Source organism: Crocuta crocuta, unplaced genomic scaffold, assembly GCF_008692635.1.
Source record: "Crocuta crocuta isolate KB4526 unplaced genomic scaffold, BGI_CrCroc_1.0 scaffold151, whole genome shotgun sequence".
NCBI lineage: Eukaryota > Metazoa > Chordata > Mammalia > Carnivora > Hyaenidae > Crocuta > Crocuta crocuta.
The window spans coordinates 960819-988251 of NW_027527942.1; the positions used below are offsets into that span (position 1 = coordinate 960819).

The 27433-nt window shown below is 43.0% G+C and overlaps 1 long non-coding RNA gene across 2 annotated transcripts in view; it reads right to left on the minus strand.

Annotated features, from left to right (window-relative positions):
- The window catches only part of LOC144221841 (uncharacterized), a 100241-nt gene that overhangs the window by 15822 nt on the left and 56986 nt on the right, over positions 1–27433 (minus strand). Inside the window, exon 3 of one of the 2 annotated variants that reach the window (XR_013332198.1) lies at positions 4825–5179. The exons of the other annotated variant lie outside the window; for it this stretch is intronic. This is a non-coding gene — a long non-coding RNA (uncharacterized LOC144221841). Of the gene's footprint in view, positions 1–4824; positions 5180–27433 lie in introns of those variants that run through there. 2 annotated transcript variants of the gene reach the window in all.

Consider the following 27433-nt stretch of genomic DNA (forward strand, 5'->3'; position numbering starts at 1 on the left):
CCCTCTCTCTCTGACCCTCCCCTGCTCACGCTGTCTCTCTCTCTCTCTCTCTCCTAGAAATAAATAAAACATTTAAAAAAATAAATAAATAAAAAAATAAATAAAAATAAAAATAAAAAAGTCCTGTCTGGGGTACCTGGGTGGCTAAGTCAGTTGACCATCAGACTCCTGATTTGGCTCAGGTCATGATCCCAGGGTCCTCTCATGGAGCCCTCTGCCAGGCTCTGTGCTGAGTGTAGAGCCTGTTTCAGATTCTCCCACTCTCTCTCTCTCTCTCTCTCTCTCTCTCTCTCTCTCTCCCCCTCCCTGGCTCATGAGCATGCATTCTCTCCCCCTCTCTCTCATTCTCTCTCTCTTAAAAAAAAAATGTGTCTGATCACTGCCTCTTCAACCTCACCATCTACTCCCTTCTCAGCCACTGTAGTTGCACACCTGTCGCTACTTCTCAGGAGCCCCTCTTGCTAAGATGGCTAGTTATCTCCTCAGGTCAAATTCAATGGTCTTTATTTCCAAGATCTTTCAGCTGCTTTTGATACTGTTGAATCTCCTACGCCCTTAACTTCCTTGAGGGGAGAGGGAGGGAACCTGGCTTGCACTCTTCTCTGGCTACTTCTCAGTCTCATTTGCGGGCTTTCTGAGTAGTAGTTTACTATGATCCCCAGATTTGTTTTCTGGCTCTCTTCTCTCTTCCTTTGTGCATACTCTCCCTGCGATCTCCTCCTCTCCGGTGGATTCAATCACCATCGATATGTGAATGACTAGTATAATCCAGCTCACCTCCTGTCTCAGAACCACAGGCCCAATGGGAATCACCATTTGCCTTTGCAGTGGTGATTTCTGTGCCAGAAACTCCTCAAGCTCAACTTGTCCAAAACCAGGCTCCTCTTTCTGCTCAAACTCATTCTCTCTCCAGGGTTTACCATTCTGTTGAATAATGTCACCCTCTATATAGCTCTGCTACTCTGAAGGACACTAGGGCCAGTGTAAACAAAGTATTTGATATTTTTTGAGAGTTTTTCTCTTCTTTACCACTATTCTGATCCAAGTAGTCCAGATTTATTCTTTTCATCCTTTTGTTCATGTAACTGATATCAATCATGTTTCAAAAATGAGATGTCTTATTAACTACTTTGGAAGGTATTTAAGCTTATACGGTTTAGAAAATATTACACAAAATAGTTTAAGAGATTTCATTTAGTCTTCAATCCTTGCTGAAGTGTCACTAGAAATCGAAAGAAGTCTCTTTTAGCTACCTAGATGGACCCCTATTTCAGATACCTTGACATTGCCCTAGAAAAATTGATTCCCAGGGAATTACATATTCACTAGTTTTTTACAGTAGACCTATGCCCAACTTCTGCTCTTTCTTATATGTTGGGAAATTCCTCATATGCTTGAGTAATAAATATCGCAATCAGGCAAACATGGAGCAAAGATGCCACAGTTTCCACGCTTTCTGAGACTGTTCAGCTACAAAATGGAGTAATGATACTTACCTCACATGGATGTTGGGGGGATTTAGTGAGATGTGTGCAAAATTCTGGGAGCTCAGAAATTTCAACAAACATTTTATTTAAAAATTTTTTTCACCTTCCTCTTTCCTTTCCTCCAATTTTGAGGCAATTTAAGCCTTCTGGTGCAGAATGAAATACACCTAGAAAAAAAATCCTATATGATTCCAGATCAGAACTGTTCCAATATACGTGTAGAAATTAAATTTGGTTTAAAAATATTTCAAGTGTTTCAAGTGTCCTAGACTGTATTTCTCAGGGGTACTCTATAATGGACCCAAATCCCTATGGTACTTCAAGAGTGAACCTGACTTTTTGAGGCCCTCAAAATTCTCACTGGTGAGATTAGATTAAATGGCCAGGAGCAGTGAAGACTGACTTACCCTTCAGAGGCAATTTTAATTCATAGATGAAATTCTCTTAAAGCCTCAAAACTAGGAAGGAAAAGAAAAAGGAAGTAGAGAATGAGGAGGACTCTGAATATTATCAGCTCTCTCCTCTAAACATTCTTGGCTTACTTTGAGCTACCTTCTTCAAAATAACAGCAAACTGGAAAGACAATTTGTGCAAAGGAGCATGGGGAAGGGGTTGAGGGGGGTTGAAGGACAGCTCAACACACCTAGGAAGGAATAGCAATTGTTCTTTAAATCAGTCTAAGAGGTTGGTCATGAAGGTAGAATGGAGGAGAGCACATTCTCTCTAGAATCCCAGTGAAAAAGGAAGAACGAAATCAATGTCATGCTGGACTAAGTTATAACTGTGTGAAAAGCCCACGTTGTTAGTGCCAGTCTATGAACCACCAGCAGCCTTCACAATGCTCTCAGCAAAGATCCCCTTCATAATTTCTTTCATGGAACCCTGACAGGGAGCTCCCACAGAACAGGCCATAGATATAACTGGGCCTACACTGCAAACATTATGAACATGTCGTTAGTGCAATCACTAGCAGCACTTACCTCTTGGTATTTCCCTTTTAACTGAAAGAACCCAGGCCTAACTTTTTCTAGGGCAGCCGTCTTCACGCTGAGGTACACATACACTTTTGTGGGTACATGAAGACTTTCCAAGAGTACACAAAAAAGGATAATTTTAAGAGAACCAACTTCCTCAACTTCTATGAGTATTATCTATTTGGAAAAGAACTTGCTGTCAAGGTGATCTATTAATTTCCTGTCTCCTGCTTAACTAAAGAAAAGCATACCAAATACTATTCAGCCACAGAAAGAAGGAAATCTTGTGGGGCACCTGGGTGGCTCAGTAGGTTAAGCATCCAACTTTGGCTCAGGTCAGATCTCACAGTTTGTGTGTTTCTGGGCTGACAGCTCAGAGCCTGGAGCCTGTTTCAGATTCTGTGTCTCCCTTTCTTTCTGCCCCTCTTCCACTCATGCTCTGTCTGAAAAATAAATAAACTATAAAAAAAAATTTTAAAGAAGGAGAATCTTGTGACTGGAGACAACATGGATGGACCTTGAGGGCATTATGCTAAGTGAAAGAAGTCAGACAGAAGAAGATAAATACCATATGATCTCACTTATATGTGGAATCTACAAACACAAAACAAAACTGAGCTCATATAAAGAGAGAACAGATTGGTAGCTGTCAGCGGCAGGGATGGGGCATAGGGTAGGTGGGCAAAATGGGCGAAGGGAGTCAAAAGGTACAAAGTTCTAGTTATAAAATAAATCAATCCTGGGATGTAATGTACAGCATGATGATTATAGTTAATAACACTGTATTTTATACTTGAAAGTTGCTACAAGTAAATCTTAAAAGATCTTATCATAAGAAAAAAATATTGTTACCATGTGTGGTGTTAGATGTTAACTAGACTTATCATGGTGATCATTATACAACATATACAAATATCAAATCATTATGTTGTATACATGAAACTAGTATGATGTTATATGTCAATTATATCCCTATTTTAACATTTAGACAATATTGAGGCACCTGGGTGGCTCAGCTGGTTAAGCATCTGACTTCAGCTCAGGTCATGATCTTATCGTTCGTGTGTTTGAGCCCCTCATCGGGCTGTGTGCTGACAGCTCAGGGCTTGGAGCCTACTTCGCATTCTGTGTGTCTCTCTCTCTTTCTTCCCTCCCTCATTCACACTTTGCATGCCTCTCTCTCTCTCTCTCAAAACATAAATAAATAAAAACATTAAAAATTTTAAAATAAATTTTAGACAATGTAGACAAGTAATCAAATAAATAGAACAGAAAGAATATAGACAAGAATAAAATAAATAGAATAGAAATGATAAGAAATATACAAGTAAGTAAGATCTCAACTACCCAGAAAAAAAAAAGGAAAAGAAATACACACCTTACACCTTTTGCCAGTCTTAACTGTGGTTCACTGCATGAACATCTGCAGAGCGAAGGAAGAATTAAGTCTCAGGATAGGTATAGAGGAAGCAAATAATGTTAATGACTTGAAATAAATACCTTTGCTAGTCAGGTGTCTTACTTGACACTGCACTGCTCTCACAGAATACCATAGACTGGACAGCTTATAAATAACAGAAATGTATTTATTACAGTTCTAGGGGCTGGAAGTCCAAGCCCAACACCCTGGCAGATTCGATGTCTGGTTCATAGATGGCCATCTTCTCACCAAGGCTTCACATGGCAGAAGGGGGAAGAGAGCCGTCTGCAGNCACAGGGCTCAAACCCACAAACAGAACCATGAGATCTGACCTGAGCCGAAGTCTGACGCTTAGCCTTAAACGACTGAGCCACCCAGGCGCCCCTGCAGTTGCTTTTCTAAGGGCACTAATCCCATTCTTGAGGGCTCCTCTTTCATGACCTAATCACTTCCCAGAGGCCCCACCTCCTCATTCACATGGGGATAAGGTTTCAACATACGAATTTCAATTCTGTCTACAATGGCTGACTTCTTTGCTCCCCACAAGATGGAAGTAGGATGTAAACACAGCTGATTTGAGGCAAGCCATGAGATCTTTGGCAAAGGATTCAGGAGATGAAGAATGAAAGAATGGCAAATGGATCTAGAAAGGATGTTGCTATTTTAAAACTACTTCCATTTCTATCTACCTGTTTGTGTGATAACATTTCTTATGTGCACCCAAGTATAGGAACAGAAAACAAGAAACAAAATAAATGATCATTCTAGCAATAGGTAGCTGTAGTCATCCACAGATACAGGAGCTAATTGGAAAAAAGGCACATTCACCTCATTATGATATACGGTCAATAAAAATTAACGCTTAAAGCCATATAATCACACAGAATTTTTTAATTAAAATTTGTATTTATTTTGTTGCCTCCGTAAGGCTGGTCATATAAATTCAAAGAGAAAAAAACCCACGTAAAACCCTCCAGCATTAAAAAAGAGCTTGTTCATGTATTTTTTAAGTGAATGATGATGGGTATCTGATTGCTGTGGTATTTGGATCCCACTGGATACATTTTAAAAAGTGATGTAATGGCTTTATTCTAAAATGTCAATTTTTGCAGTACACTGGGTATTATCCTTTGCCAACAACTTCAAGTTATAATGCAAAACTGTAGCTGCCTTTTTCACAAAGAGCTGAGGACACATCATAGTCTGGCATCCTTTTGGGGGTACGTATACAAGAGTTTGCAGATGAGAACCAGTAGAGAACAGCAGGCTCTGACCTTTTCATGAGGGAGCATCGCTTCCTAAACATAAAAAATAAAAGGTAGTAGTAGTTTCACTTTCTATATCTATTCACCAAGAAAAAGTAACAAGAAACTAGTAGTAACACTTATTAGTAACACTTGGAAGTTATTAAATAAACTTTTATATTCATCAAAATAGCATCGCATGCATCTCAAGACTTCAACCTATACTGATCTGAAGCATATTATCTATTATAATCTAGAATGTTTGGGGTACCGAAGCATTCACAGCAACCACATGCTAACACCCCACTCCCCTGGTCGGGGTCCTATGACCTTCCATGGTGGTCTTTTCCTGTGAGAAGGCTAGGAAAATACGGGACACCTGGAAAGGGGGTACAGAGCTCCAAATGCCTTTTAGAGCAACGCAGGTCGCTTAAATGAGTGATCCTGCCCCAGATGTGCAAGACTAAAGAGGCAGCTGCTACTCAGCTCACCCGATTTTTGACATGCTTGTGTTGCTAGAAGCTTCCCACTTTTCAGGAGAAACTGGGTTTTATGTGAAATCTCTGGATTTCCAATCCAAATAAAAAGCAAACAAACAGAACCTATTTAGGCCAACCGAAACACAAATGTGAGCTGAATTCAGTGGCTGGACATCCAGTGTGCAACCTCTGCTCCAGTGCTACTCAAAGTGTGTCCTGGATCCAAGAACTGTTTGTTATATTCCACAATGGGATGCACATAGCAACTGAGAATAACATTTAAAAACAGCCGGAGCAGTTTGGCAGAGACATTTTGCAAATATAATTTTCTAAACCTAATTAAAAAAAAGTTAGGCTTCTATTTTCATATCTGTTTTTCTATTTTATTTCTTTAATTAAAAAATTTTTTTGTTTATTTATTTTGGGAGAGAGAGGAGAGAGAGAGAGAGAGAGAGAATCCCAAGCAGGGGATTCTGAGCTGTCAGCGTGCAGCTGGATGTGGGGCTTGAACTCACAAACTGCGAGATCATGATCTGAGCCTAAACCAAGGGTCTGAAGCTTAACCAACTGAACCACCCTAGTGCCTTGAAAATGATGCCTTTTCTAAACCAAAATTAGGACTTCATATCTGAACACCAATCTTCATACTGACTACCTGAAAAGACACAAGCCTGGAAATTAAAATGCACCCACTTCTTTTTTTTTTTTTAAGTTTATTTATTTTGAGAGAGACAGAGACAGCGTCAATGGGGGAGGGGCAGAGAGAGAGGGAGAGAGAGAATCTCAAGCAGGCTTACTGATACTAGCGCAAAGCCCAACTCAGGGCTTGAACTCCGGAAACCATGAGATCACGACCTGAGCCGAAACCAAGAGAGGACATTTAACCGACCCAGGTGCCCCAAAATGCACCCATTTCTAAGCAGCTGACAAATATTTAGCAGTAAAGTCCCTGAAGGTGACCCCTTTTCCCCCAGAGGAATGGGGGACTATCATGTAACTTCTGTAGGATTGCTCCTTCGTTCCCTACAGGGCCAGCTCTGGGAAGAGGGGCCCCTTGCCATCTGTCACAAGGAGTTCGTCCTCCCTCCAACACACAGGAGGACCAACCCAGGCAAGCCCTGACCTGGGTAGGCAGAGGACATGCTCCCTGGCGGTGCATGCACGTCTGCCTCTTCGAACATACTGATCTCATCCCCAGCCAAGACTCCTGCTTCTCCGTCTCCTCAACGTGGTTCTTTCTACTGAACACTCTCCTCTTCTTCCTCCTGACCATATAGGCTTCTGTACAAGACAAAGGTGTCAGCCACCTAGTTCTGGAGCTGTGGTACCTGGTAATCAACTTCCTATCCTGCAGCTTGTGCCCAAGCGACCCCATTGATCTTTGTTTGTCCCCGCTGCTTAAGCCAAAGCTCCAGGAAAGGGAGTTGGTTGCCAGGTATCAAAGCTCAACATCTGGAACGAAGTGGCTGACATTCTGGCATAGCAAGGACCCCCTAACAAGGTAGTCCCGTCTAGGAGGGGTTCAGGGAGAAGCCAGAAGGCCAGCAGGTGAGAACACAGATAACCAAAAAGACAACCTCACGGGTCCGCAGGCTCCTCTGTTTGGAGTTGAGGGAAAACCCCGAAGTAAGTAGTGCATGAGTTGGTGGTGAGCTCACCCTCACACCCCACTCCATCCTTCCTTTAGCAGCTTCAAGCTCCGCAGACAAACACCTACTGAACCGTCTTGGAGGGCTGCACACAGGACCTCACCAGCTGCCAGCACCTCAGAAAAGGGGAATTTCCCGGGGCAAGGTTGGGGGTGGGGTGGGGGAGGAATATAGCACAGGCCTGGGGAGGTGATTTTAGAAGTGCAACCTGGTGGGGGAGTTTTTTTCAGACCATCTGGAGGGAAGTGGTCACAATCTACTACAGATTCTTCTGAAATGACCAAGCACAGGCAGAAAAATTGTTACATTGTTAAGAAACAGGGCTCCTTTGCTTCCTCCCAGGGAAGCTAAAGACTTCTGTATCTACTCTTGATCACTTTCTGCCTGATGTACAGAGCATGAGATCAGGTCAATGAAGAACTGCTCTCCCCCTGTAACTCTGCAGGTAGCCAGTTTGGGGCTGGCTGACATTTTCTGCAATTTAAGACACTAAGAAAATTTAAAGGAGATCTGCCCTGTGTGGGTAAAGAAAGAACTAGTGTTTGGGGCCAAACAGAAAAGGTACTATGTTGTGTGAGTTATTGAGTTGTCGTACTTTTAACTGGTATGGGTATGTATTAACAGAATAAAAGTATCAATAATCTATACAATCTGTAGTTATTTAAGCTACTACAAGTATCATGATGGGGGGAGGAGGGAAGAGAACATCTAAAATGCATAAAATTATTTTTAAAAACTCGCTCTAGGAAAAGGAAATGCCAGAATAGTAAGATAAGGAGTCTTAATTAACAACAAATTCATCTATTTCCCTCCTTCAAATTGAGACACTCTTCTAAGGCAATTTGCTTGGAGAACAGTTTTGCACCATAAATCTGGGACATGTTTTCTATGTGTGTGTTTGCTCTGCATGAGGCTTAAGAAAAACTCAGCAACCAAACCACCCAGTCCAGCCCTGGAGGGAAAGAGAAGACCTAATCACCCGTGATGGCGATTACATAATAGAGAATTGCACACAAAAAAGCCCCAAGAGTCTCAAAAGAATCAGCCCTTGGCTTCCTGTCATACAAAATGCCTTTTCCTTTCTTCCTTTGTGAGGATCACTAAAAACGCTCCTTAAAGACCAAGTAGATGTCTTTGGTAGAAATAGAGGTCACTTAAGAATGATTTATAAGTGCACCCCAAGCCAAAATGAAGCTTGTATCGATATCTAAAGTGCATCTGCATTTAGCGCAGCAAAAGCTCATAATCTGTTTCTAATCGGTGCCCTGAAGATGCTCCCCACTGAAGAGAGGCCTGGCTCCGGGCATCCACCCCTCCAGAGGCCAGCCTGCCCCGCGTCCGGGCCCTTTCTTGGGCAGCCAGAGTGCTCCTCTCTTAGATAATGCCAGGTACTCTGGAAAGTAGCCGTGTAATAATACACAAACCCCTGATGATGTCAGCGTGTTATTGACTTTCCAAGTCTGAATGACTGAGCAGAGGAGCGGGGGTGGGGCGCAATCCATCCGGCAGCGCGGGGACCGGCCAAGCGAAAATGGGCTCGCGNGGGCGCCGGCTCCCTCTCCTCCGCTGTTTACGTTTGGACCAGCACACCTCAAGCAGAAATAATTGGGGCCGCCCTCCCACCCCCGGAAGCCTTTACCACGTGGCAGAGCGGGTTACAAAGCGGGGAGCCGAGGGCAAAAAGGAGGGGGGGGCGGCTCCCAGGTCCCTCCTCCACTCTGCACCCGGGCCTTCCTCCCCTGCTGCAGTGGATTTGTACATCTAGGGGTCGCTTTCCGTGGTGTATTTCCGTCTGCAGAAGACCCCCTTGTAAATTGCACCTCAGCAGTGGTGACATGTTATGGAAAATGATTGGCTTCCTTTATGGCGCTGGCAGTGCAGGTGCAGAGTTGGAGGCTCCCATTCTTACCCCGCAAATTGACCACAGGGCAATCTGTCATCTCCAAGACTAGGTGTGAACCGGGCTGGGTTGCCCTTAAATGGAATTGCATTTAGAGGCCGGGATCTGGAAGGAAGCACTCCAAACTGGGGCGTGGCATTCCCCCCTGGGCCTGGACCCTGCTCCGCTCCGCACCTCCCCCAGTCCTCCCACCCGGCTCTGCTGGTCTCACCTTTGAGACTTGGTGCCCAGGCCCTGCCCTCTGGCAGAGCTCTGCCCCTCCCTCTTCTAGACCTGTTGAAACCCTCCCGGTAAGGAAAGGCCAGGCTCAGAATTTCTGCCCACCCTGGCTCTGGCTGGGACAGACTGTTCCTCCTTGGGGTTCCTGCCCTCTCTCCCGACCGGCCTGTGTTTGTGGAGCACCCGAGTGGTTGAACCACACAGGGACTGTGGAATCGCATCTTTCTGAACCCTGCCCTGCCGCGTACTAGCTGTGTCAGTGTGGACAGAGTGCTTAGCCTCTCTGTACCCCTCGTCGGTAAAAAGTGGGTAGCAGGAATGCCCTCAATGACTGTCATGAAGATCAAATGAGGGGCACCTGGGTGGCTCCGTCGGTTTCGCGGCCTTCAACTTAGGTCATGATCTCCTGGTTCACCAGTCCCAGCCCACATTGGGCTCTGTGCCCACAGCTCAGAGCCTGGAGCCTGCTTCCTATTCGCTCGCTCGCTCGCTCGCTCGCTCGCTCTCGGAAAAAAAAAATATTTAAAAAAGAAGATCAAATGAAAGCCAGATTTCATAAGGGACTCCTTTTTTTCAAAGATTTCAGTCCTTTGCCTTCATTAATAGAGTTACATTCATCGAACCAGGGTCCCTGTGGTTGTTTCTGAAAGCACAGTCCGCTGAAGTGCCGAACCCATGATTTCCCACTGCCTTCCTGGCTTGGTGGAGCCTGCTGCTCTGAGGCCATCAGGACAGGGTTACTGAGAAGAGCCATTTTACTGCCGGGCTGGGGATGGGAGTGGGTAATGTGCCTCTGACCTAAGCTGGACCATTCACAGCCACTTTCCAAGTCCTTCTCTTCCCTGGCTCCCCACGTGGGGGTAGGTCCAGAAGTGAAGAGCTGACACATTTGAGTCCAATCAGAAGCCTTCTTGAGGAATTTTGAAACTGGAAGTGAAAAAGTCTATTTCTCCCCAGGGCTAAAACTGCAAGATATTATAAAGTTGGGAATCTTCTATACAATCATGTTTCCCATCATGTGGAGGGGACGTCAACCTGAAAACAGAGATTGAGGTAGAAGTAAAGATAGACAGATGGAGATAGACACAGAGGTACATGAGCTGGGAGAGCAAAGCTGAGAGGCCAGAAGGGTCGAGATACTGGCAATCTGGTTCCTATGTTCCTGATACATCCTGCGTGCCTGGGTTCCTGGTACAACCTGGTATTTCCTACAACACATGCTCCTAATTGTTTAACTTAGTTTGCATTTTTGTTACTTGCGACCAAAAAAAGTTCTAATTAATACACACCATCCTTGGCATTTCTTAGTCTGATTTGTACAGTATCTCAGTTGAGTTCAAGACTACGTCCCCACCCCTACCATAAACCGTCAGAGGCCAGAGCTGTGTATGTCAGTGCCTCACAACAAGGCGCTCTATAAATATTTCAAATTGAATTGAGCAAAGTGTGAGTGGACAGGAAATGCCCCGATAGATGTTGGAACAGGAGCCTTCAACCGGTTAACCTAAAGGGGAAACATTAGGAATCGCCACAGTCTTCTGGAAGCCCATTTATTCTGCCCCAGAGGTAATTAGGGTTTATTCGAGTGAATAGAAAGAGAAAAGAGAAGAAACTTTATCCCCTCTAAATTGCATTTAATAAAAATCTTGGAGAAAATGAGGGAGTTGTCAGGCTTTATAATTCCCCCTGGGTTTTGTTGGAGGCTGAAGAAATGCACAGCATTCAACATTTATGCGACAGCAGATCCATGTTTTATCTGAGAAAACTATAGTGACTTAACCTACTTCCCCCCCCACCTCATTTGTTTCCAAAAGGTTTTTTCCAGCCTATGAGTCACTTCCAGTCAGATCCAAAGACAAAAGCTGGCTAATTGTGTGTCAGTGAGCCCGGTTCCCACCCTGCCTTATCAGGAACACCCTTTCTAGTTCCAAGAAGACAGAATGGAACACTTTTCAGCCTATAAGGCACTGAGCAGAACCTGGTGCGTGTGGCTCTGGGGCGGGCTCTTAAGGGAGCAGGGCTGGGCCCTCCCCACTCACTCTGGTGGCTGATCTCTCTGCTGATAGCACCTTGGGTGTCTCCTTCCCAGGGTTTTTTTCTAGTCAGGAATTTGTCATGAATCAGGGTTCCTAAGGCACCCTGGGTTGAGCCCAGGGATACAAAGGTGACTACAAAAGAAGGCCCTGAACCTCTAAAATTTGTCAAATAATGAAAGAGAAAGGCAGAAGGGAAGGGAGGTTAGACAAAGCTTGGGGGCCACAGAGGGAGGCCTTGCAAAGACTAATGATTCCCAGTCTCCATTCCTCACCATCTCTTGGCAGAACTTGAGCTGGTTGACTGTTCCCAACTTCCTGAAACACGTTCTCTCCAGGTTTCCTTGATGCCTGTTTTCCAACCAGGTCTCTCCTCCCAGCCCCCCATCATCTCCCACCCTCCTCATAGAGATCTTTCTCTTCCAGAAAGCAGTGCCACAGGCAGCTGGCCGATCGCTCCACAGGAGCAATCCTTGATTTATTCTTTTCTCTCATTCACCACATCCAATCTACCAGCTTGTTTACCTCCTAAAGTATCTCCACCAGTGCACTTCTCCTCAAGCTACGCGGCCACCACTGAGCACTAAGCCACCTTCCTCCCTGCACACTCAGCCCGCTCCACAGGTCTCCCAGGCCTTATGGGATCTGGCCCCGTATTGCACCCACACCACTGGCCCCCAGCTCAGGCCACTCCGGCCACACTAGCCTTCCTTTTCTTCTTCCACCACCCTGCCCCTTCCTACCTGAACGCTTTTGCTCTTGGAGCTGATACTCTGTGCCTGGAAGACTCTTCTGGGCCTTCCGGGTGCCGGCTCCTCGGTATCTGTCTTGCCATGTTCTGGCTGCCATAGTTGACTGGGTGGCTCACCCAACAGAAATTTATTTCTCCCAGTTCTGGAGGCTGGGAAGTCCAAGACGAAGGTGCCAGCAGACACAGTGTCTGGCCAGGACCTCCTCCTGGTTTACAGACACACACCTCCCGGCTGTGTCTTCGCATGGTGGAGAGAGAGGTCTCCTCTCCCAAGTCCTGTCTTATAAAGGCATGAATCCTATTCATGAGGGTTCTACACTTTTGACCTAATTGCCTCCCAACGGCGCCACCACCAAATACCATCACAGTGGGGATGAGGGCTTCCACACACAAATGTGAGCATGGGGTGACACAATCATTCAGTCAGAGCAGTATTCACCAGGTTTCAATTCAGTGGTCACCTCCCTGGAGAGGTTTCCTCTGACCGCCACCCCTCACCTTCTCTCACATTACCCAGTTTATGGCCCATAAAACATTTATCATAATCTATAATGATTGCTTCTATTTTTCTAATTGCTTGATTCTGTATTCTCTGTCTCCCCATTAGAATAGAACCCCCAGGAAGGCAGAGATCTTATCAAAGCTTATCCTGCTCATTTTCATCGCTGAGCTCACTGACCAGGGTCTATTTCATAGCAAGTATGCAGTAAGTCCTTTTTGATGAATGAACAGAGACAATAGAGAAGGCTCAGTGTAAGACATAGCTAATTTGGCTTCTCAAGACAAAGTGGAAGTTCAGGGCACCTAGGTGGCTCAGTTGGTTGAGTGTCTGACTTCCGCTCAGGCCATGATCACTCAGTTTGTGAGTTCAAGCCCCACATCAGTCAGGCTTTGCACTAATTGAGCAGAGCCTACTTCGGATTCTCTGTCTCACTTTCTCTCTACCCCTCCCCCGCTATGCTCTCTTTCTCAAAAATAAATAAGCATTAAAAAAATTAAAAAGAAAAAGTGGAAGTTCAGTAGGTAGAGTCTAGAAGAGGGGCATGAAGGCATGACTACTCCCATGTGATCCTGGAATGCTCTCTGGACCTCACTTATCCCTCTAGCTATTCCTTATTTCTCTGCTCCCTTTATTGCTAACTAGTTCTCAGAAGGGTTGTCTTGACTCAGTCTTCAATTCCTCCTCTCCCATGTTTCTCCCACTCATCACTACTGTGTCTGCCCCAAAGCATTCCACCCGAACTGCTCTTCTTCGGGTCATCAATGATCTCCATCTTGCTAAACTCACCTGTGACTTTTCATCTCACATGTTCACCATCTTAGTGAACTTAGCAGTATCTAACATAATTGATACTGATGGCTTCTAGAAATACTTTCTTCCTTTGCATCTAAAATGCTACCTCTACTTCCCCCACCCCCACCTACTGACTGTACCATCTCAGTCTCCTTGCTGATTCCTCCACCCTACTCATCTTCTGTCTCCTGAATACTGAAGCACTGCACATCCAAATCTGCTTTTAAAATAGATCCCGTATTTGACTACCTCTTTCTACTTCCACTGCTGTTAACTCCGGTCTAAGCCATAAGCCTCTCTTACCTGCTTGCCCCCCATGGCTTCCCAGCTGGCCTTCCCACTTCTGCACCTCAAGTCTGTTCACAGCCATCAGCCAAAGGGGTCCTTTGAAAATATGTCAGGTCATGTCACTCTCCTCCACAAAACCCTCCAATGGCTTTCCATTTCACTCAGAGTCAAAGCCAAAGTCCTGACAGTGATATTCAAGACCTTACTGTATGGTCCCAGGACGTACCCCCTCCCAATTTCCTTCTACTCTTTTGCTTTCTCATTGCATCCCAGCATAGTAGCATCTCTGTTGTTTCTCAGACACAATAACCACTTCCTATGTCAAGATAGCCACTGCCTCTGCATCTCCAAGATGTTCACATGGCTCACTCTCCCATCAACTAGTTATCATTATAACAATGTGACATAACTGAAACATTCTCTCACCTTTTCAGAGAGGCCTACTTTGATCACCCTACACAAGACACAACCCTCACCCCCAGTCTCTGCCCAACTAAGTCCTCTTGTTTTGCCCTGTCTTTCCCATAGATCTCACCACGTTCTAACATGCTCCGTAATGTTTATCATCTGCCTCCCTCTGTAATGTAGGCTCCGTTTTATTTACTGATATATCCCCAGCACTGAACTCATTAGTGTGCATGAGTTAAATATCTGCTGAATAAATATGGAATTTGGGAATGGAAGTTTACAGGCTAGAGCCTAGAACTGTGCCACAGAAGAGTGGGTGATAATCTCAGCAGAGAGAGAACTAGAGAAATAGGTGGAAGCCATATGTCTCAAAGGCCTGTATGCTATGCTATTTGCATGTCATCCACATGCAATGGAGTAGCACTGACTCCTTTTAAGCAATGAACTCTCATGACAGTGAATGTGCCTGACATGACTCTAGCTCCATCATGGAGTAGAGTAGCACAGAGGCTGGTGGCCCAGAGCCCAGGTGACAGGCTGTGGGCACTTGGACTGGTGAGCAAGAACCTTGTCTGAGCCTCTCAGTTCAAGCTGTGTGAGCAGTTGCTACTTTTGCTCATCAGCTTACCTGACAAGATCTCCCTGTATGTACCGGAAAGAAAATATGGAACTCAAATATTGGTGAGGGGGCCCTCATAGCCAGACTTCTTTCACCTGAATCTCAAACCATGGATATCACTCAAGCGTGTATTGTAAGAATAATAATCGCTTACCCTTATATAGCACCACAGAGCCCACAAAGGATTTTTCCAACTATCTCATCTGAAAACTCAAAGACCCAAAGTACTCCAGCCAGTATGCTTAAGCAACTAGCCACTTCACTGGTTATGAAAGGAGATAACACTTAGGTCCTAACATATACTAAGGAACTTTTCTGATGAATTGCTAAGAATATAGTTACAACACCACCTAGGGTACTTCTTTTCTCCTTCTAACAAAAGGTTCATATCGGACCTTAAATTTTCAGAGGTCGATGGTTAGTGTTGTTGTTTGACTAGATGCCATAGATTTTTTTAATCCATCAAATGGCTCTTCTCTCTGCAGTTAGTCACTTGAATCTGTGCACAGAGACACACATAAATGCACTAACAGGTAAAATAGGTACTTTCCCCAGTTACTTCTGCATAGAGTAAGAGATTGTACTTTGCTTCCCCACCGAGAAAGCAACTATGCTTAAAGGAATTATTTATAGGGCTACCAGGAGTTCCCCTTTAGTCCCCCTAACTCTTTGCACACCCCTGAAAGGGTTTCTTTCTACATATATAGTCTTTGTACACCCCACATGCCTTTCTTCCTTGGCAGAAACCCAACTTAGATGTGACTGTTTTTGAATGTTATAGCCCAAGCAATTAGCTTCATATAGATACATAAAGGTTCCTAGCTGAAGCAGCTTTAGAAATTATCTAGTGAGTCTAACATCTTCATTTTCCAAACGAGAAAACTGTGGCTCAAGAAGCAAAGGGAAGGGAAAAGAAAACTGATGCTTCCTAAGCTGCTGTCATGATTCAGACGTGTGACACGCTGTGCTCCACACATGACTTCCTTTATTCCTTTCTGTGGCAATAAAAGAAACCTTTGAGCAGGTGGATTAGTCAGAGTTCTCTAGAGAAATAGAACCATACATATGTATAAATAAAGGGAGAGAGAGACAGAGAGAACAAGAAAAATTTATTTCAAGGAATTGGCTCACATAATTATGGAGACTTAAAATCTACAAGGTGGGCTTGAGGTCAGACTTGAGATTCATGGAAAATCTAATGTTGCTGTTCCAGTCCAAGGGCCCTCTGTTAGCAGAATTCCTTCTCGTTTAGAGGAGGTCAATCTTTTTTTCTATTCTGGGCTTCAACTGATAAGATGAGGCCCACCTACACTTATGGAAGGCATTCTGCCTTACTCAAGAGTGCACTAACTAAAATGTTAATCTCATCCTCACAGAAATATCCAGAATAATGTTTGACCAGATATCAGGCCATTGTGACTCAGCCAAGCTGACACATAAAATTAAATGCCACAGCAAATATATCATAATTTTACAAATGTACTTTGAAAACTAGTTCCCAGAAAGTTTGAGTAACTTGGTCAAGGTCACCTAGCTGATAATCTAGGACTAGAACTTGGGGCTGTTAAATCCTAGAGAATCTTTTTTCTACTAAACTATGTTCTTTCTGCTAGATTCTCCAAGAAAAAGAAAGAAAGTGGCAATTTTCAAGTGCTTGAGATTCTGATACTTGCCAGGCTCTCTACTAAATGTTTACAGAAGTGCCATTTAATAAACCACCACTGTATAGACATGAAAACAGTATCTTAAAAGGTTAAAAAACAAGCCCAAAGTGGCAAATAAGTACTGGTAAAGTGGGGATTTGAATCTAGGTTTATATGGCTCTAATACTTGCTACCATCTGGCATTTTTTTTCCCATCTGGAATTTTTTAATGATGTTTTCCCCCTGTACTCATCTTTCTTTCAATTCAGCAGGATGTAATTTCTCCCCAAAATTTTAAGAAATTTTAAAATTTCAGAGTCTTCATCCACAAGATTATTTCCTCAGCTCAAAGTGAGTTTTCAAATATCAGATAAGAATACAAGATGAAGAGATGGACCATGAGAAACGTAGGAATTCTGCCATATCCAAATGAGTATTGTCCCAATTTGAAAAGCTATCCTGGGTGACAATACACTCATTCCATTACTCAAAACTCTTTTGTGACTCCTCTTTTGAAATCACCTTCAGGGCCTGTCTCACTTGGTTTTCAAAAGTAGTTTTAACATTAGCAAATGTTCATTGTTTGACTTGGTATTTGGGAAACAGCCCAAAAATGCCTGGTGCCAAATCTAGTGAATGAGGTACATGATCAAGCTAATATAGTTTAGACTAAGAGTTAAAAAAAAAAAAAAAAAGAGAGATGTGACTCTGAAAGAGTGAGTGATTTTCCTTAAATAGCTGGAAAAGTGGCTTCAAGGGCAACCCAGCCTCATTCTGAGCAATGACAGACAACAAAGTTGGAATAAATGTTTAAGTCAAAGAAAGTAATCCCTCTAAGTGACTACCTAGGACAGGCTATAATCTATCTGGTGTTTCCTGTTATGCCATGGTCACTCCATATGTTAAGGTTGTTTTTTAAAATAATCAATATTTTTAGAAATGTTGTAGAATGAAATACTCTTACACACACACTGGTTCGTGTTGGCTGAACGAAGATCTCGACAACAATGTCTGGACCCATAATATCATAGCCGTCATAGTTCAGAGAAAATGGTTGAGAATTTTCCATTATGTTTTTGAATCCTGATCATGCAAAAAAGCTATTCAGACAAAGCGTTTTTCTTGGGAATAATCTCTCCTTTTTCAACAAGCACAAAGGAAATGTATGAGGGAAAAAAGTCTCTCTCCCAAAAGCAAATTAGAGAACTGTAAGTCTTTGAAAGTTTAGAAAAGAATGTCTTCCTGCTGCACAGCTGACTTTCTTAAGGTCTCCTCATAATATCCCTTGTAATCCATACATGGAAGTCCCCTTAGATTCCACACATAATTAACACTTGGCAGAAATAAGGAGAGTGAGCCTGAGGCTCTCTTAAATTTCATTTAAGGAGTTTGGATTTCCAGGAGGGTGGCTGGGGGAGGGGAGGCCCCTCTTCTCCCACAGAATTCCCAGGCCCTGAATTTTACATGAATGTATAAAGATGTCCTCAGCCAGTCAAAAGGCATTTACCAAGCGTCTGCTCTGCATAGGGCACTGTGGAAGTGTTGAGGGAGCTGCAACCGGGAACGAAACAAAGTTCCAACTCTCACTCACTTCATTGAGGTCACTGTAGGTCCTATCTAATATCTAGGTGTTAAGAGGAGAAGACATGACTGAGGAGTTGGATAGGAAAGAACGGCGCCATATTGAAGAATGATCAGGTTGCAGATGTCTGGAGTGGGGGGAGGGTGTCCCAAGGCAGCAAAGTCAAGGCAACTTGTGGCAACTGGATAGGAAGACTCGCAAGTCAGGCTGAGGACGCAAGCCTGTGGGCTGCAGCACGCCTGGCTCTCATTTAGCACACATGCCGGGAGTTGGCTGCTACATTTCAGGCACCATTTTAGGCACTAGCTGACTACGGGAATCTGAGGGAAGTCTTTTGACTGTTTAGTTTTATCCCTGAAGTAAAAGACGAGGTCATCAGCTGGGTATAGCTATCGGGGCTGCTTAATTTTGAATAGGTAATATTTGTATACAGTATTAAATACAAACAGTGTGAGAAGACAGAGGAAATCTCTCTATTTTGCCTCTGTCCACCAGCGATCTAGTTCTCCTCTGCAGAGACAACAAGGCTTCCCAGTCAGGAAGGACTCTGAGCAGCAGGCTGCCAAAAAAGGAAGCATAATGTTAAGTAGGAAAAAAGAATTGTTGGGGTACCTAATATTTTTATCCTGGGCTATCAGCTAACTTTTTGCCCAGAACAGTAATTAAGAGAGTGCTCAAACATGTCCCTATCTTTATCTTCCCAGGATTTTAGTTTTTCACAGATCGCTGTCATATCTTTATTCTGCTTCTTTATCATCTTAACAATATTTTGCAAGACAACTTCACCCAGCACCTATTACCTTTACTTTTACCCCAGACTATTTCTCTTCGGATGCCTGGAGCCGAGCTATTTCTGTGCATAGCCCCTTCTGGGTTGTGCGCAGGGAGCCCAAGGAGTTTGTGAGGATCCTCAAGCAGAAATTCCCCCCTGCGGTGCCCAGAACGTGCTGTAGAATCAGAAAAAAGTTGAGAACCCCCAACATACACTCAAACCTTATACTTTTATCTTGTCCTTAGTAAAGAACATATAGGGGAGTACCTGAAAAAAATATAGGAGAAAGATGTTGGTTGAAATAAAATGCCATGTACCTCTCTCTGCAACTAACAACTTAAAAAAAGAAAATCTATATACCTTTATGCTGCCTGATGGGCAGTATAACAGATGTTCTACAGATAAAAAAAGGACTCCTGGATAGCTTAAACAGGAAAGGATTAAGAAGATTATTGAAAATGCTAGAGGTAAGGCTCTAGGCCAGATGTTCTTGAACTTCTGTGACTGAAACTCATAGCTAGAAATACCTTTTACATTGTGACTCAGAATACACATACATAAATGTATGTATAGCACACATGTAAAACTAAAATACGAGTTGCCTAAAACAAATGAACTTTTACTAGAGAAAATATGATTGTCCCATTTATTCTATCTCCTTCCTTCCTACCTTCCTTCCTTCCTTCCTTCCTTTCTTTCTTTCTTTCTTTCTTTCTTTCTTTCTTTCTTTCTTTCTTTCTTAACTAAATAAACTAAGTATGTTCCACTTCCTATATAGGCATACCTAATTTTATTACACTTTGGTTCTTAAACTTTGCAGATATTTCATTTTTCACAAACTGAAGGTCTGTGACAACCCTGCATGGAGCAGGTTTGTTGGTGCTGTTTTCCCAACTGCATTGCTCACTTTGTATCCCTGTGTCACATTTTGGTAATTCACACAATACTTTAAACTTTTTCATTATTATTATATTTGTTGTGGTGATCTGTGATCAGTGGTTTTTGGTGTTACTATTATAAATGTTTGCAGTGTCACAAACCATGCTCCTATATGATGGCAAACTTAGTAAAAGTTGTGTGGCTCTGATCTCTCCGTGGACCAGCTATTGACCCAGGCCTCCATATTCCCTGAGACACAACAATATTGAAGTTAGGCCAACTAAGAACCCTACACTGGCCTCTGAGTGTTCAAGTGAAAGGAAGAGTCACACGTCTCTCACTTTAAATCAAAAGCTAGAAATGATTCAGCTTAGTGAGAAAGGCATGTCAAAAGCCAAGACAGGCCAAAAGTTGGGCCTCTGGCACCAAACACTTAGCTATTGTGAATACAAAGGAGAAGTTCTTGAAGGAAATTAAAAGTGTTACTCCAGTGAACACAAGAATGATAAGAGAAACAGCCTTATTGCTGACACAGAGAAAGTATGGTCTGGATAGAAGATCAAATCAGCTACAACATTCCCTTAAGCTACAGCCTACTCCAGAGCAAGGTCCTAACACTCCTCAAATCTATAAAGGTTGAGACAGGTAAGACAGAAGCAGAAGAAAAGTTTGAAGCTAACAGATGCTGTTTTGTGGGCTGATGGAAAGAAGCCATCTCCATAACATAAAAATGCAAGGTGAAGCAGCAAGAGCTGATATACAAGCAGCAGCAAGTTACCCAGAAGATCTGAGATCATTCATGAAGGTGACTACACTAAACAACAGATTTTCAATGTATACGAAACAGCCTTCTACTGGAAGAAGATGCCACTGAGCTTTCATAGCTAGAGAGGCGAAGTCAATGCCTGGCTTCAGAGCATCAAAGGACAGCCTGATTCTCTTGTTAGAGGTTGATGCAGCTGGTGACTTGAAGTTGAAACCAATGTTCATTTACCATTTCAAAAATCCTAGGACTCTTAAGAACTATGCTGAATCTACTCTATCTCTGTTCTGTAAATGGAACAGCAAATCCTGGATGACAGCACATCTGAGTATTTTAAGCCCACTATTGAGAACCACTGCTCAGAAAAAAAAGGTTTCTTTCAAAATATGACTACTCGTTGACAATACACCTGGTCACCCAAGAGCTCTGATGGAGAGGTACCATGAGATTAATGTTGTTTTCAAGCCTGCTGACACATCCTTTCTACAGCCCATCAAGAAGTTTGCGACTTTCAAGTCTTGTTGTTTAAGAAATGCATTTCATAAGGCTATGGTTTCCATGGATGGTGATTCCTCTGATGCATCTGAGCAGAATAAATTAAAAACCTTCTGGAAGGGACTCACCATTCTAGAAGCTATTAGGAACATTTGTGATCCATGGGAAGAGTTCAAAATGTTAACATCAACAGGAGTTTGGAGGATGTTGATTTCAACCTTCTTGGATGACTCTGAAGAGTTCAAGACTTTGTTTGGTAGAGGAAGTAACTGCCAATGTGATGAAAATAGCAAAAGAACTAGAATTGGAAGTGAAATCTGAAGATGGGACTGAATGGCTGCAATTTCATGAGAAACCTTGAACAGATGAGAAGTTGCTTCTCAGGGCTGAGCAAAGAAAGTGGTTTTGAGGTGGAAACTACTCCTGGTAAAGATGCTGCGAAGACTGTAGAAATGACAACAAAGGATTTAGAATACTATATACACTTAGTTGATAAAAAAAAAAAAATAGCAGCAAGGATTGAGAGGATTGATTTCTATTCTGAAAGTTCTCCCGTGGGTAAAATGCTATCAAACAGCATCACTTGCTACAGAGAAATTGTTTGTAAAAGGAAGAGTAGATCGATGTGGCAAATTTCATTGTTACCTTCCTTTAAGAAATTGCCACAGCCACCCCACCTTTCAGCAACCACTGCCCTCATGAGTCAGCAGCCGCAAGGTGAAGGCAAGACCCTCCATCAGCAAAAAGATCATGACTTGCTGAAAGCCTAGATCATGGTAGTGTTTTTTGGCAATAAAGTATTTTTTAATTAAAATTTTCTTTAAACTAACTTAACAGACTGCAATATAGCATAAACCTGCCTTTCATATGGGTGGGGAAACCAAAAAGTGCCTTTGACTCACTTTATTGTGCTATTCCAATATTCATTTTATTGTGGTTATCTGGAAGGAGACCTCCAATATCTCCAAGGTATGCCTACTGTTAGAAGAACATTGCTCTAGGCTGATACCTCCCAGGCACAACTCCCAGACCCTGGAACCAACTGCCTCTGCCCCGTGGAAGGAAGCCTATTTCCACTGGCGCAGACGCAGCTGAACTAGGAGACCCTCATCGGGTCAGGAAGTCACAGCCCAAAGCTGCCGACTTCAGAACCAGGCCATGTCCACCACAAAGCTGTGTTTCTCACCTCTAAATTAAAGTCTCACAGGAGTTTTTCCTGTTGGTGGGAGCATAGCTGTAAGGGGCTAAGAAATGTAGTTTTTACCTTTGTAGCCTTAGCAAGCAGTAAGGGTTTTACAGGAGAATGGGTGAATGCTGTTGAGGAAGCCACGCCTCCCCTGAGGTTGAGGGCACCCGTTCCATACTTTAGACATCTCTAGCCCTCCATGCCACCTGTTTCCTGGTCTTTACAACACAAAATCATAAGCCCAGGGTATTCCCATGGCCCCTGCAATCATGGGAATCCAAGATCTCTGACTGTGACTCTGCTTTTACCTGAGATGCACTGAGCACACTGAGGGAAAGTTTCTTAGAGAATCGTAACCCCTTTGACCCTGTAGAAATGGTCACTAATGAGCACCCAGTGCTCATCAGCACCTGTGCTTGTGTGTCCCTGTTTGGGGAACAAAAATGTGTAGGACTGAATTTTACATTTAACTTGAAAATGGTAGCATCACATCAGCTTGGCTTTTCAGAGAGCCACATTCTACATTCACAAATCATTTGGGAAATGCTTATCAACCACCATTCTGTGTCAAGTATTGTTATAGATGCTGCAATTCACAGTTAATTAGCTAGTGATCTCTGCCCTCAAGGAACTTACAGTCTGATGGGGTGATAAACACATAAATCACATTAATAATAGTGTGTGACAAAGGTTAGGATGGGCTCAATCATGGGCTGCTAAGGGAACACAGAGGAGGAAGACTTGAGTGAGACTGTGGAATCATGGAGGGATTTGGAGGCAGTGACTCTTTCGTTGAGTTTTGAAGGACAAGCAGTCATTACCAGGTGAAGAGCAGAAGAAGCACATGCCAGGGAGGAGAAAGAGACAGTACAGCAGCCCGGGTGCCTGAAAGAGGGTGGCAAGCCTGAGAGACTGGGGAATGTTCCATGTGATTGAATACAAGTCATATGAGGAGATATGGTAAATGAAGCCATAGGAATAGGCAGATAGACCCTCGCCCGTGCCTGCTCTGCTTAAGAAATAGTCCAACTATGATGATAATGATTTACTTGAACACTGTAGGTTTATTGTCTCTTCTTTGCCATTGTTTCATGAGATTTCTGGTGTAGAACACATGGATTTAGTGTTTTTTCTTTATTTATCAAACAGCCTGTACTCAGGATTGTTAATTACACTGGGGAGGGGTGTGGAGAAGCAGGAAGCAAGGTCATATATTATGATGCAAATACCAGATGCAAATAAGAATGAACATCTGGAAATGGTTCATTTATAACAACACTATTATAGGTGAGTGAATGTTTTTTTAGGGTATTTCAGGGAATACATATTTACATAGAGTTTATAAAAATACTCTTAAAAGAGTAAGTAATTGACCCATCTGTAATTGTGTCCTTGTTGTCAGTAAGAAGGTTTCTTCATATAAATTCACAGCTGTCACTTACAAAGAAATGCTCTGAGGCTGAACTCTTTCATATTAGCATTATAATTTTAGACTGACTTCTGAGCTCCAAACCACTTAGAAACTTTTTGCCAGCTCTGGAATAGATAGCAAGCAGGGTAATACTCATTTAATTCCTTTACACAGTAATCTGATGGCTGAATATGAATATGCTTCAGAGATTCTTTTAGGACCAGCTAGGGAATGAAATCAATCATAGTGCATAAATTACAAGAAAAGTGCTGTTGGTATCAATTACCTAAGCTCTGTGAATGTAAGTCGTCTAATTTCCTGTTAAATCAGTAATGTTACCAATCTTACTCTATTATTCTAAATAGGGCTGTGGCTGCAGTTGCTAGGAGTTGAATGAGAGCAGACAAATGGGAATAGTTAATGAGTGTCACCAACTAATAACAAATTGAAGGTGTCAATAACAGTGATATTATAACATGGCTCTCAAGGCTCCACCCTAAAGTCTGCAAAATAAGATTTAATTTTAATTTGCTCCCCTGTACTCTCGCTAAATCCATTTTGTACACAGCAAATGCCAGGTGAGTTTTGGTGTTCCTGTTGCCACAGCGAGTCCTTAACCTCTCCCAAAGATAATGACCCTGAGCTGGTACAGGAAGTCTTGGCTGCACTTGTCCTCGTAATCTACCCACCCTCACTGCTCATGGCTACATTTCACTGACTCATAATTTCCAAGTATGATCAGCATGCTAACAGGAAAGATACAGTCACTGGGCGAAGCAGCAGCCCTAGAGAGCTGGCCAAGGCGTATCCAATGACTGCTGGTAGCTGCCACCATTGATGGCAAAACAGAAATAAGGACAACCACAATAACAACAGCAGCATCAAAACCTAGAGTACAAGAACATTCGCGTATCAACCCGCTGCTGTTTGGTCACTTCCTCAGCACACTACACACAGAACTGAATGCAGGAGTACAGCTTTATTTAGCATTTGGCTATTCGTTCACTTCCTACTCTCCAAAGATAATATAATTAGCAAATGGCATAGCACACTGAGTCACACTACAGGAATCAAACTTGCCGGGAGCCAAGTTACACCTAAGGCTTGGATAGACCTGGATTCGAGTCCGGGGGGATCACACACGGTCTGCGCGAGTTGGGTCTTGCATGCTTTGCCGTCCTTCTGTTATGAAACATCGTCTCAGATGGTACACTGACTATGCCACTCAGCCAGTTCTCAGACAGGAAACACAACTCCATCCTTCTACTTTCCTTGGTAAAGCCTCATCTTTGAGTCAAAGAAACTGAACTATCTAAATCACCCCCTTCTTTTTTCAATTTGCATTCTTCTGTTTGTTATCATCTTGCAAAGTGTACCCACAATTCTCTAAATCCATTTGCAAGTCGCCCTTCTTTCCAATTACACTCACAGGACATTTGATGAATGAAGAGGATTCCTATAACAAAAGATAGCTATTAATAAGTCAGTTGTCAACAGTCAGATGAACCGAATAGCTAAATGCCAAATAGATTTAAGGAAATGGAGAGGCGCTCAAGCAAAGTCAGGTTTCACAGTTTTATTTAGTCACTTGGTCAGTTCACTACTTGCCTAACAGATATCCTCGGAAGAGAAGTTTCCTTTATTGCTACAGAAATTAAGATATTGAAATGAATGAATGAATAAAGGAAGGAAGGGAAGGCAAAGGAATGGCGTGGGACAAAATCAGCCCAGGTCAGCTCCAGTATAACTGTTGTTCTGGGAGCATTTGGTAGAATTGAAGAGGATGAGGAACAAGGACACTGGCTTGTCTCCCCGTATATATTTCTTAGGCTCAGAGAAAAGCTACAGCACACCTATATGTGGCTCTGGTCCATGTCGCACCATGACTGAAGCATGTATCACAAATTAAGTTGAAATACTTAGAAAATGAGGATGCTCTACTGTTATAAGGATTGGAAAGATACTGAGAGAAACAAACTGAATTTGCACATGTTGAAAGTGGGTCACGAGAAATCAAGGAGCTGAAGGAAGTCACAGGACTCATTAATAGGTGACTAGAAGCAGGTTCCCCAGCCTGGAGCCCCTGCAATGCTCCACAGTGCTTGCACTCTAGCCATATCTGGATTACTCTACAGATTGTAATGTACTTAAAGGCTGATTATCTATTTTCAACCTCTGTGACTGTAAATGAGATTAGAAAGTTTGTATGATGGGAAATCATACAATGGTGTATCATGTGATAGCAGGAAAAGAAATGTACTGATGATAAAATCCTTGCTGACACAAATAACTCAGCAAGCTGGTGAGAAGGCCAGGTCTGTACACATCGTGGTGTTATTATTAGCCAAGACTCTAGCTATGTTTGTATTTCTGGTCAGAAGCAAAGAAGAAAGATACTAGGTTCCTAAGGAAAGATTTACCTGGTACATAATTCTTCAGAAACTGAGCTATTTCCTGTTTCAATACAAAAATGTCTGTTTTTGTGAAATCATCTTTCCAGAAACATGCCTTAGCAAGGAATATCCTAAGACTTTCTCACATCAAAAAAATGCACTGATAGAATCACCAGAGGCTTTTTGAATGGGACAAACAAAACAAAACAGAACTTCATATACTCGACCATACTTGCTATCAGGAATTATTGTCATTGGTGGTACTTCAGCCTCTTTTTCCAGAAGGACAGTGTGAAAGTTATTGAAAAGTTTCAGATGGATGGAACAGGTCCTAGATTGTGACAGCCTGGGTCAGAGTCTGAAGGTTGAATGGACTGTTGCTTGGATGTAAAAGGGAAGGGAAGGGAAAGAAGGTGCGACGGCAGGAGAGAGGAGAGCCTGGTCACTCTGAATGGCCTTACCGCTAGAAACTCAGCCTGCTTTGCAGGGACGCTGCTTGGCCTGCCTTGGGCCTTCCCCATGAAAGCCACACATACAAGCTTAGATTTCTAAAGAACAGCAACGTTAACAGTTCACGTTTCTCCTGTGCTTGCCACATGCCAACCCCAGGCCGTGCACTTCCTCCCTCCAACAACTCTGAGAGGGACTAAGGAGTAAGAGAGAGAGGCTGGGTCAAGAGTGCTAACATTTCATTGGCCCACGCTCAGTCACGTGGTCACACCTAACCTCAAAGGTGACTGGGAAATCCTCTAGTTTGGCCCCTGAAGAAGCAGAGAACCTGGATACTGTGGAACGTTGGTAGCTTTTGCCCCAGCAACGAGAATTTTCACCGGCGTCGCTATTTAATGCCGTCTTTCTCTTCCGCCCAACAATTACTTTTAAAAGCAGTTTTAAGGGACAGTAGATACAGAAGATTTCCTGAAGGACATTTAATCTACTGATTTCTAGACAGCGCTGTGTGGATTTAGATCCACTATTTGCTCTTACACTCAATATCCTGGAAACACATTTTCTGATTTACGTTAGTGCGTTCTGTTTGGCTTGAGCCGAGGAACATGGTGAGAACTAGCGGCCTGAAATTCACTGTTATATATGCACCCAAAGGATGTTATTAAGGGGGAAAATTTCTCTCTGGTCTTAGTGTGAGTAAAAGCCATGCCTCTCTTGAATTGATTTTTTTAATCTTATGAATATTCAGAATCTTAAAATAGCTCATCTATCCCACTTTGCTAAGGCAACTTAGAAACTCAGAGCCAAAGTTGACACCCTTCTCCAGACACTGTACAAAGACTTTATAAATATTTATTTCTGGGTATAAATTTTACCTATCTTCCCTCATTTCCTATCAAACCCAAAAGAACTTTCCCTTTACACTTTTTCCCTTTCCCCTCCCTGTTCCTATTATTTATTTTCTATGGTTGTATTTTACACATGGAGAGAGAACCTTGTGTTGCTAGATGGATAAAGCAAAATGAATTTGGCCATGTTTGCAATTTGGAATCTATGCTCAATTCCAGCTTAGCTATGGGGGCCCTTCAGAAAGA